Source organism: Zootoca vivipara, chromosome Z2 (genome assembly GCF_965207765.1).
Source record: "Zootoca vivipara chromosome Z2, rZooViv2.hap1.1, whole genome shotgun sequence".
NCBI classification, from domain to species: domain Eukaryota; kingdom Metazoa; phylum Chordata; class Lepidosauria; order Squamata; family Lacertidae; genus Zootoca; species Zootoca vivipara.
The window spans coordinates 35,451,750-35,463,674 of record NC_142585.1 but is presented as its reverse complement, the minus strand read 5'-3'; positions in this window follow the sequence as shown (position 1 = coordinate 35,463,674).

Here is an 11,925-nt window from a genome sequence, read left to right as displayed (position 1 = left end):
CTGAACCGTCTACATGCATTGCACATTCTTTGCCGGTGAGATGCAGCCCTTCATGAGAAGATAGATTCAAAAAACTGGGAAATGTTTCCTAAATTGTACTGCCTTTTCCCCCTTCCTGCTGTATGGAAAAGCACATGAACCTGAGCTTTGAAATATTTGTAAGTAAACCATTTTAAACTTACAAACATATGATCTCTTACCAAACTTACCAAACATATGCTAAGGGGAAGTGAGGAACTTTGGAAGAAACTTAAGAAGGGGATATTTAAAGGTCTAACAGCCTAGATTGCCATGCTTTACTTTGCTGCATGTTTTGTGATTTTAAATTTCTCACCAAAGAGTACTTGCCCCACACCTGGATCTAGGCATCCAGGGAATTCTCATTTTATTATTTAAGTAAATCACTAAAAGAATCCCAACACTGCCAGCATCTAACAACTGGTTGCCCATTTGCTACCTGACCAAATTCAAGGTGTTACTATTAACTTATATAGTCCTTAACAACTTGAGACCAGCTTACCGTACTTACGAAATCTCCTTACCCAACATGGGCCCACTCAACTGCTTCAGTTGGTAGAATTGGCACCACCGAATTGGCCACATACACCCACTCCACATTTGTAAGAACATGATCATTTAGTGTAGTGCTGCCTGCACTTTGGAACTCCCTGCCTATTGAGATCAAGCAGGTGCTGTCACTGCCCTCTTTTTGGTGCCTGCTAAAAGCATTCTTGCTTAGACAAGCCTACCCAGATGCTCAGGAAATTGAGGTAATTTTAATCTGTTTTAGTATTTTAACTTTTCTATGTTTTAAAGTATGGCTGTAATTTTTTCTTGCTTTATCTTTTTGTAAATTGCTTTAAGGTTTTGGATATTTTTTTTACACAATCAAGTGGTATATAAATTTTATTAAATCAATAAATATGCTTCACTGAGCATTAAGACTCAGAATCCATGATGCAGTGCAATAGCCGGCAATTTTATGGCTGTAAACAAGTGTCGAGCGCAAATGACCTCTTAGCATTCCACATTTGTCAGCAGACAAAATTGGCCATGCATTAGGGCTGGTATCTTTTCCCTGAGCTTCTCCAGGGGAAGGAGAAATTCTTCAGCATTTTCTGAAGTATGGGCTTACCATGAAGCAGCTGCTTCTTTTTCCCCCTCTAAGGGTTTTTGTTTTTGTTTTTTTCTTGGTGGTGGAAAATATTGCCATCTTTTTCTAGGAAGGCAAAAGAAGAAGAAGATAATCAAATTTTCACACACACACCAGACAAAAATGTCTGATAAATTTCAACCCAGATCTACTGTAAGAATGTGTTTTGCCACATTGCTTGTGGATTTAGTTAATTCTGCAGCCTTACAACAGCCAAATAAACAACTTTAGGATTGCCCTGCATCACTACAAAACCCACAGTGCAGCACAACTCTGAATGAACTGTGCACACATGGAAATGTCTATAGGGTTGTCTCTGGAACTGGTCAAGCTTAGAGGAAATCATGGGTCTAATCTAAGCTTGACAAAGTCTGAAGTCTTAAGAATTGAATGACTATAAATATTTGTAGTCAAAGTACAAACTCACTTGTTTTATCTCCTGCTCTGTGGAAGGGGGGAAACAAAAAAACAAAACAAAATATGGCCTCAAGGGGCCTATGCTATACAGTCCCTACTCTCCTAAATCATATTCTGTGCCTTTAAGTGCTGCACAAGATGCAGAAACTCAACAGGGACATTTTCCCCACAGCATAGAGAGGCAATGAGGGGAGAAAATAGCTTTAAAGTTGATTCAAAGCCTACAGATTTTAAAGGCTCAAGTCAATTCCCAATTGTGGGGTGGGGGTGGGAGGAGAACGGAAACCAGCTACTTTCTTTCTCTAGAACCTGCCTTTAGTCCTTAAGGAAACTCATTTCCCCTTGGAGAGTTGCTAGGGAGGCAACGGCTAGGGTTGCCAACTTCTTGTAGCAGCTCTGCTCCTGTACCTTTAACTGGAGCCTGAAAATGCTGAAAACGCGGGTGGCGCTGTGGGTTAAACCACAGAGCCTAGGGCTTGCCAATCAGAAGGGCGGCAGTTCGAATCCCTGCAATGGGGTGAGCTCCCAGCTCCTGCCAACCTAGCAGTTTGAAAGCACGCCAAAGTGCAAGTAGATAAATAGGTACCACTACAGCGGGAAGGTAAACGGCGTTTCTGTGCGCTGCTCTGCTTCACTAGAAGCGGTGATAAAATAAGCCAATAAAGCGAGATGAGCGCCGCAACTCCAGAGTCGGTCACGACTGGACCTAATGGTCAGGGGTCCCTTTACCTTTTTAGCCAGGTTTTGTTTGTCAAAGCACTTAGATAAAGTAATGGGGGTGGGACTAATTGAGGTGGATTTCTGTGCATCACAGGTTGCTACTTTAAGGCACAGCAAGAGGGCCAGAGGTTAAATCTAGCAGATTTCCAGGGCTGGTGGGGAACATTTTTCTAGCCTGAGGGTTTTATTCCCTTTTGGACAATCTTCTAAGCACCCTGTGCCAGTGGTGGGAGCGGCCAGAGGTAAAATTGGGTGCAGCAACGCACACACATTTTACCTTTGTACAATAGGCACCCTGATATCCCTTTACCGAGGAAACCGAACAAAAACAGTGTATAATTTGAGGAGAAAGGAACAGGGGGATTTTGTGTTTCTTACAAGTGGGTCTTGTGGAAAGCAAAGGTTACCCAAACAAATGCCATGGCAAATGCAAGGATCTATTTAACCTGCAGCCCTCCAGATGTTGCCGGACTGTGGCTCCCATTAGCCTCAGCTGGCATGGCCAGTGATCAGGGATAATGGGAGTCCAATATAATGGGAGTTCTTCAACACACCCTGTGGAGATTAGTCCATTAGGGCAAATGCAGCACTGCCCTCAGGAAATCCCTACCTGCATGCCTTCTTTTTAAAAAAACCAAGCAGTGGATAGCTCTGTCTGTCACTGGATCTGGCACTTCCCAGTTATGGCCCTCCCGTCTGCCACCCTACCAGTCCCATAGGGCGTGAGGTACCCCTGCCAACATGCCTTTCTCCTGCCACAAATACAACCACAGCCTACTGATGTTGTAGAAAATGTGTGGCTGTACAGAGTCCTCTGAATGCTCCCCTTTTCACAATGCCAAGTCCGATTAATTAATCTTGTGTGCCCATTAGCTCTGTCGTTGGCATTTGATCGTTCAATTGTTTTGTCGGCGAGTCAAATTAAAACTTACTTAGCTCCCTTCGTTTGCCTAATTAATCCTACAGCATCCCGTTTAGAAAACTGATCCGATTTAACAAAATTCAATTAATCTGACATCCAGGGCCTAGTTTTTGAGGCTGCTGCTGTCCTGGGGGTGTGAGGCAGGTTGAGGCTTCAGATAAACAACCCTGTAAAAATAGCAAATTCAGATATAAAGGGCCGCATCCTCTTGACAAATTAAAACCATCTTATGCTTCTTTAGTTTCTGCTGTTAAAACTCAGCTGAAATGGACAAGTCTTACAGCAGGGACGGGGGAGCCTGTGGCTGGCAACCCAGAAGAAGTTGGACCGCCATCAGTTCTAAGAAACATGATCAGGTATAAAATGCTTACAACCCTGGTCAGCAGCTGTGCTCGCCAGATTTCAGGGTTTGATTTGTTTTGATTGATTGCATTTTTATCCCACCTTTTTCTCCATGGCACTCAAGGTGGTGTTCACGATTCTCTTCACCATTTAACCCCTCACAACAACCCTGCGAGGTAGCTTAGCATGAGAGACAGTGACTGGTCTAAGGCCACATCCACTGAGCTTCATGTAACGTGGGATTCTGTTTCCTGCTGCACACTTAATCCTACTCTTAGCCTATCCCAATGTAATCTAGTTCACATAATCTCTCCCAGTGGTGGGAATGGTGGGGTAGAAGGCAGGAAGCCCAACAATAGGGGGTGTCAGAGACACCAACAGGCAGAGCCAATTACCGTAGTTTTATCCCCATCCTTCTCCCTGTTGAGTTCTGTAAGAGCAACACTCAGACTGAGGAGGGTCCCCATCTGGAGTGGCTGGTGGCTGGCTGAGTGCAGATGGACTGTTGCCCTGACTCAGTATGTCAGAGTATTTTGTTCCTGTTTAATTCAGTCCCTTATCCATAACCACGAGGTCTAGCATCCTCATGGCTGTAGCTCCATGGCAGAGTGCCTGCTTGGCATCCAGAAGACCTTAGGTTCTATCTCCAGGTAGAGCTGGGAATGTCCCCTGCATTGAAACTCTGGATAGCCTCTGCCAGTCAGTGTAGACAACAATGACCTAGATCAGGGGTGTCAAACTCAAATTCATCGGGGGCCGCACCAGCAGTTTGGTCACCCTCAAAGGGCCGGTTGTATCTGTAGGACTATGTGTCCACTCTTTATTATCATAAATTATTGTCACTGCATTCAATTATTACTGTTTTTTGTAATAATGTAAGTAATAACTAGCTCTGAAAGCAGAAACACAGTCAGAATAATGGCAAGTAGATATTTAAATGTACAATTATTGTACAATTTATTGAAAAATGATTTTTGGTAACTCTACTGGGTGGTGGAGGCTCGCTAGGGTTTCATGCAGGACCTTTGCAGAGCTACTAGTACCTGGAGATGCTGGGGTCCTTCTGCATGTAGGACAGATGTTCACCAAAGGGACTGGCTGAGGTTGACTCACTGGAGCTGCTCTCCTGGTTCCAGGGTTTAAAGGCCAGAAGTATAAAGCAGCATCCTATGTTTCTGAGGAGAGGGAGAGGGTGAGGAAGGAAGGAAGGAAGGAAGGAAAGAGGGAGTGGGAGGGAGAGAGGAAGGAAAGAAAGAGGGGAGAGAAAGAAGAGTAGGAAATAAGGAAGGGAATAAAGAAGGAAAGAAAAAGAAAGAGGGAGAGAAGACGGAAAGGGAGAAAGAAGGAAGGAAGTAGAGGGAAAGAAAGAATAAGAATGAGGGAGAGGAAGAAAGATGGGAAGGACGGAAGGAAGAAAGGAAGTAAGGAAGAAAGAAAGAAAGAAAGAAAGAAAAGAGGGAGCAGGAGGGAGAGAGGAAGGAAAGAGGTGAGAGAAAGAAGAGTAGGAAAGAAGGAATAAAGAAGGAAAGAAAAAGAAAGAGGGAGAGAAGACAGAGATAAAGAAGGAAGGAAGGAGAGGGAAAGAAAGAATAAGAATGAGAGAGAGGAAGAAAGAAAGGGAAGGGGGGGTCGCCGCCTTGATTCAGTGCCAGAAAAGAGCGCGAAGGGACCCAGGGGCAAAAAGCAATTCCCGTGCAGCGTGAGGCAGCGGGTGTCCGTTTTAGGAGAAGTGCGTAAAGCCTCAGAGTTGCACGTTCGTGAGGCTGAGCCGCTGCTGAGCTCACGTTCATGAGGCTGAGCCACGGCAGGAGGAGGAGGAGGTGAGGCAAGAGGAGGAGGAGGAGGCGGCTACCCGGGTCGGTGCCCGGCAGCGCCGTGCGGAGAGTCCCAAGCCTCTGGGACGCAGCAGTGCTCTGTAGCACTTTGAATCCTCCTCCTTCACGCGGCGCTGCTGGGTGCTTTGTCTGTGCTTCAGCAGCAGCAGGAGCAGGAGCAGCAACAGCAGCAGCAGCAGCCGTTTCCAGGCGCCGAGCCATGGCAGGAGGAGGATTCAAAGTGCTACAGAGCACTGCTGCGTCGCAGAGGCTCGGGACTCTCTGTGCGGCGTTGCCGGGCGCTGACCCAGCAAGCTGCCTCCTCCTTCTCCTGCTGTGGCTCGGGGCGCTCCACGCAGTGCTGCTCCGGCCGCCTTTCTATCCCCCCCCCGGCCCCAGCTGTTTGTCAGCGCTTTGTCGGCGCGGCGCTTCAGCAGCAAGTTCCCGCTGCTGGGTCCTACTGGCTGGGGCGCTCGGCGGGCCACATGACAAGGTCTGGCGGGCCGGATTTGGCCCCCGGGCCTTGTGTTTGACACCCGTGACCTAGATGGACCAATGGTCTGACTCAGTATAAGGCATCTTCCTGTTTCCCTATTTGAGCAAGGTTCCCATGAAAGCAAAACGCTAAGGTCAAATGCAGTTGTTAGGAAAAAGGCACTTCTCATTTGAATGGCACCAGGAACCTTTGATCTGATTCCAGACTCGACAGCTGCCCTTTCTGGCTTCAAATGTGATTAAGCCTAGAAATCCCAGTGCTGGATTAATCAGACTTGGTTGCTGCTGTTGTTTTTATCTCCATCTTGATTGGTTGGGCTGTTCTCCCGTGTTAAAAACACCCTCAGCTGCAAAGCAGAGTTGCCAAGTTGAAAAACCACCAATGATATTCAGAGCCGACATACAAAGATCTTCTAGGAGATGTGAATGCCGAAGGTAGGAAATCGGGGAGGGCCAGAATATAATTTAAAGACCATCTTATCTCATTGCACTTTTCCAAAATGATCCTCAAACTGAAACATAACCCGTTTTGCAATGCAGTTTTGGCAAGGTGCAAAAATGGATACCCCGGGATATAGAATTCATAAAAATACATTGTGAAGATAACACACCAGAATACATTGCTTTAAGGAAATTTGCTTTGCATTTCTGGACTGGGGAAGCCTGGCCACAGTACTTAAGACTGGATTACTGCAACACACTCTATGTGGGGCTTCCCTCACACTTGATCTGGAAGCTGCAGTTAGTGCAGAATGTTGCAGCACAATTGCTGACAGGAGTCAGCATATGACACCTGTGCTCAGAGATCTGCACTGGCTGCCGATTTGCTATCCGGGCTGCTTGCCTCCTAGGACAGCAAGTTCCAAAGTTTAACTCTGTGCTGCGTGGAAAAGTACTTGGAATCATAGAATTGTAGAGTTGAAAGGTACCCCTGAGGGTCATCTAGTTCAACCCCCTGCAATGCAGGAATGTCAACAAAAGCATCCATGACAGATGGCTATCCTATCTCTGCTTAAAAACCTCCAAGGAAGGAGAGTCCACCACCTTCTGAGAGAGTCCTTTCCACTGTTGAACAGCTCTTACCAGCATAAAGTTCTTCCTCATGTTTAGTTGAAATCTCCTTTCTTGCAACTTGATGCCGTTGGTTTGGGTCCTCCCCTCCATGGCAGGAGAAAAAAAAAGTTTGCTTCACTGAATGTCACAACCTCTTTGAGTGCTTTTCCCTGGCTGGAATGTGTCCTTGAACTTGGATGATGCTTCTTCATTGTCTGGATGCTGAATAGACAGGTGTGTTTTAGAAACCTCTGACTTTGACTGGAATGTCTCCTACTGAACAAATTGAAGAGTCCCCAGGAGGTTACTCCTAAGTACGGTCCCTGGGTTGGGAAAGGCTGCACCTCTGGACTAGACAAAACTTGTGAACTGCATTTTTATCCCACCTTTTTCTCCAAGGAGTTCAAGGTGGACTACATGGTTCTTCCTCCTCCACATTTAATCCCTAAAACCACCCTGCGAGGTGGGCTAACCTGAGAGGCAGTAACTATGACCCAAGGTCACCCAGTGAGGTTCATAGCCAAGTGGGGATTCAAACCCTGGTCTCTCCCAGGTTCTGGACATAGTCCAACACAATAACCACTGCACCACACACGCTTGCCAAATAGTAAGTTAGATGGAGAAATTTCCTGACCTGGGTCACATCTACACTATACATTTAATGCACACTGAAAGCTTGTGTCCCCTCCCCTCCCCAAGAATCATGGGGAGTATAGTTGATGCCTCTCACCCAGCTACAATTCCCAGCACCCTTAATTGACTACATTTCCCAAGATTATTTGGGGGAAGCCAGATGCTTTCAATGTGTGTTAAATGGAAATCTGGCTGCTTCTAAAGAATCTTGGGAAGTGTAGTTAGTTAAGGGTGCTGGGCGTTGTAGCTCCTTGAGGGGTAAATTGCAGTTCCTAGGATTCTTTGTAGGGGGCAGTCATGTACTTTCCAGGTGGTTTAACTGGGCATTGCAGCTGAGTCCCTAGAGGCAGATCCCTACATCTTTGGTTGACAACAGATCTGCAAGAATGTTGGCTTTATTCTGCCGTTGTTTTAATATGCTTTATATTTTTATGATAGGGTTTATTGGGTATATTCTTGCATTCCATGGTTTTATTTTATTTTAACTCCATTTTATGAACTCGCCCAGAGGAGACTGGCTATTGGGCAGCACAGACATGCCACTAAATTAATTAAAGTCTCACCACCACTGAACTGTATCCCATCCTCATAAGCTATGCAGATGGAACTTTACACTCAGCCAAAACCACTGGTGCATGCAATTCAATATATCCCACTCTGACTGAGAGTCTCAAGCAGGAATTTTCCCTCACCTGCCATCAACTGAGATCCTAGAAGCCTTTTTCAGCCTGAGGACCACCTTCCCTCCTGGGTGACCTTCTGGGGGGCCACATGCCAATGGTGGGCAGGGCCAGAGGCTAAACTGGGCAAAGCAACATGTCAATTTTAACTTTATACAGAAAGCTAGCTTCTATATCATGCCTCTTCTTTCCATTCAGGAAAGCAAGAGGTGTGATCAGAGTTGATGGGCACATCGCACCTAGGCAAAAAAATGCCTGAGGAAGGTATGAAGCAGAGCCAGTAAGGAGTATGGCCTCTTAGAAGAGAAATGCTGGTAACACTTTACTGAGGAAACTGAACAAAAGCAGCGTATGACTTGTGGGGAGATAAAACAGAGGGGTTCTGTCTCAGTTCAGCCCTTGTACATAGCAGGGAGACATTCATCCAAGCATACAGAGGGCAGGAGAACTCCCTCAGAACGACACAGCCAATCAGGACATGTGCTACCTCAGCAAACAGCAGGCCACTCTGCCTGGCTGCTCAGAAAAATCTCCACTTGTCTTCCTTTGGGCTTCTTGCTTGTAACCCTAGTAGAATTAACCCTTCACTTCCACATGGCATGATCTCTGCTGTTGCATTTCTATCATGATCTGGGGAAAGGGTGTGTGGCTGGAGTGGGTGGCGGAATATAACCCAGGAAGATTCCCAAGGGCCAAACAGAGACACCTGAAAGGCTGCATTTGGCCTCTGGAACTGAGGTTGCCCACCTCTGCTAGACCCTCCAGGGGTGTCCCTGATTTAGAGAAGCTGTCCTAATTTGATCCTGGAATGCCCCACTTTCCTTAGGATGTCCCTATTTTCATTGGAGAAATGTTGGAGGGTATAGAGTTATCTGACCCCTGATCCGTCTGAAGGCAATCCTGTATAGGGAAGGTTTGTTTTGTTTTGTTTTTTTAAAAATGTTTTATTACTGTATGTTTTTTATATATGTTGGAAGCGGCCCAGAGTGGCTGGGGCCACTCAGTAAGATGTGAGGGGTATAAATAGTAAAACTATTGTTATGGAATGGGACGTCCCTATTTTCATCAGAGAAATGTTAGAGGGTATGTATACCTGCATAGTGACCCTGCATAGTGACAGAGAAAAGTTAGAGGATATGTACACCTGCATAGTGACCCTTGTGACTTAAAAGTTTTTGTTTGGCATTTTCCAGGGCCTTTTACAAAGGTGTTTGTGTGTACGGTAGTAGTAGTAGTGATGGTGGTGGTGGTTGTGGAAATAATGTTTTAATCCATTGTGCTATCTGGTTAAAAAGTCCAGAGGTCTAACCCCCCCCCCCCAAAAAGCTGTCCTGTATTTGCCCCTCACCCACCTTGTTTACTTCCCAGATCTGCACGGACCCCAGAACTCCAAGGAGACTGCCAAGAGTCTGAAGGAACCACAAATTATTCTGGCTCTGCGGAGAGCCAGGCCTTGCCTTGTTCAAAGCATCAGGAACCTCAGGGGGACAGCTGAGGCCCAAGGCTATTGTCTGCCGCAAAACCAGCCCAGCTTTTGCACGGCTCAGAGCATTGCAGCAAAGGCTAGAAAAGTTTTTTTCTAGCTACCCCTCTACCCTCTTTCCTTTCAAGCGCAAGGCTCTAAAGAGGGTGACAAAGAAGGGCACATTCGCAAAGAGCAAAAGGTTTTTAGGGACTGTACCTGGGGAGGGTGGGGAGGCTTTCCTGTGGTGTACAAAGTGCTTACAACCCTGGTCAGCAATTATGCTTGCCGTATCTCAGGGATGTGGTTTTGGGTTTTTTTAGTGTTTCCTGCTGAGCGCCTAGTCCTACCCTTAGCCTGTCCTGATCTAATTTGGTATCTCCCAATGGTGGTGGAAAATAGCCATGGGAACTGCTGGGGCTGAAGACAGGATGCCCAGTAGTAGGTGGCACCAGAGAGCTTTGGGCCAGGCTCTGCCTCTCAGGCTGACCTACCTCACAGGGTTGTTGTGAAGATTAAATGAGGAGGAAAAGGTGGCATACAGGTATAAAAGCAATAAATATAGAATAAATCTTTGATTTATGCATGCACGTATAAAAAGGAGCAGCAGACAGAATGAACAAGATTTCAGTACTTTGCATTGGGAGGAAGCCTCATTTAACTCAGTGGCTGTGGTGGCTGGTGCCAAATGGGAATGGTAGGATCAAAGGCAGGGAGTCCAACATCAGGTGGTGCCAGAGCCAGTGAAAGGCAGAGCCAATTCATTCTAGCTTTGTCCCCATTTGTCTAGTCCTCTTCTAATCCTCTTCCTGAATCTTCCATGTTTTTGAGCAAATTCTCAGGTGCCCATCCCAAACTCAGTGCCACTTCTTTGGAGAAGTCATAGCCATGGTTTCTGGTGTACAATTTCCTGGTATACAAGAGGTTCAAATCCCCACTCAGCTATGAAGCTCACTGGGTGACCTTGGGCCAGTCACAGACTCTCAACCTGACTTGCTTCAAAGGGTTGTTGTGAGGATAAAATGGGCAGGAGGAGATCTGTGTTTGTCACCTTGAACTCCTTGGAAGAAAAGTGAGATATAAATGCAATCAAGCAATCATTTTGGAGTAGGTGGTGTGAACCAGTTTTAAGTTGGGAGCCACATGAAAACTGCAGATAAATAAACAACAAATAATCATGCAAGGGACTAGTCTCTTGGCTCCACGTTAATCAATCCCTGAGTTGCACCAATTTCACCGTTTCCTTCCCCCCCCCTCACTGCATCATGTGGGATTGTGGCAGGTTTGTTTATGACAGAGCTAATTAAATACCTCTGCCGTTCAATGGTACCTGAGATCTCCTCTGCCTAAGCTAGGATTATCTGTAACATGCCGAGACCGAGATAGAATATGAAGGGATGTTATCGCAAGGAATTCTAATAGAGATTTAGTTATTCCCTGGCCTCGCATTTGCTTATTCCCTGACATTTGTAAAGTTCAGGTTTACAAAATAAACCCATATGAAAAAGAAAAAGAGAGAGCATCTCAAGGCGTTATTTACACACTGCTTGCCATTTTCTGCTCGGCTGGGCCGTCTTCCCAGCTCTTAAAGGGAAAGCGAGTGAGATCAAGGTTTTAAAGTGGTTTTTTAAGGCTTGGCAGGTGGGTTTTAGCCAAAGGGGAAAGTAGTGGGAAAGGGAAAAGGGGGGGGGCTGTTTTAGCGATTACACAATTTTTGTGGGGGATTGTAAGCTTCCTTAGTTGGTGGAATCTGGTCCATTAGAATGAATGGGGCACTGCTTCAATCTGTGCCCAGTCCAGGGGGTGGCCCTGCCTGCCAGGTCTCTCCATAGTCTCATTGTTGCTCCTTGTAGAACTCACCAGGGAAGAGAAGGAGGATGGGGACAAAACTAGAAATAGTCAGCTCTGCCTGAGGTTGGCTCTGGTACCACCTACAGTTGGGCTCCAGGCTTTCAACCCTACCAGTCCCAATGGGCACTAGGCATGATGGCTTGCTCTGTTCACCTGTATCATTTTATGTAAACCCAGCTTGATACGTGTATGTGTGTGTTAAAAAGAAATACTTGGCATGTTGTTTTCTGGAAAGTGGTTTGCAAACCAATGGACAACAAAACAATCCACTAGACAGGCAAGCTAAGCAATCCTGCTTCTCTCCAAAAGGATTGTAGGGAAGCTTTTCCTCTTACTGCAAGCAGAGAATGGCTTACTCTGTGGCCAGGCAGGCAGGCAGGAGG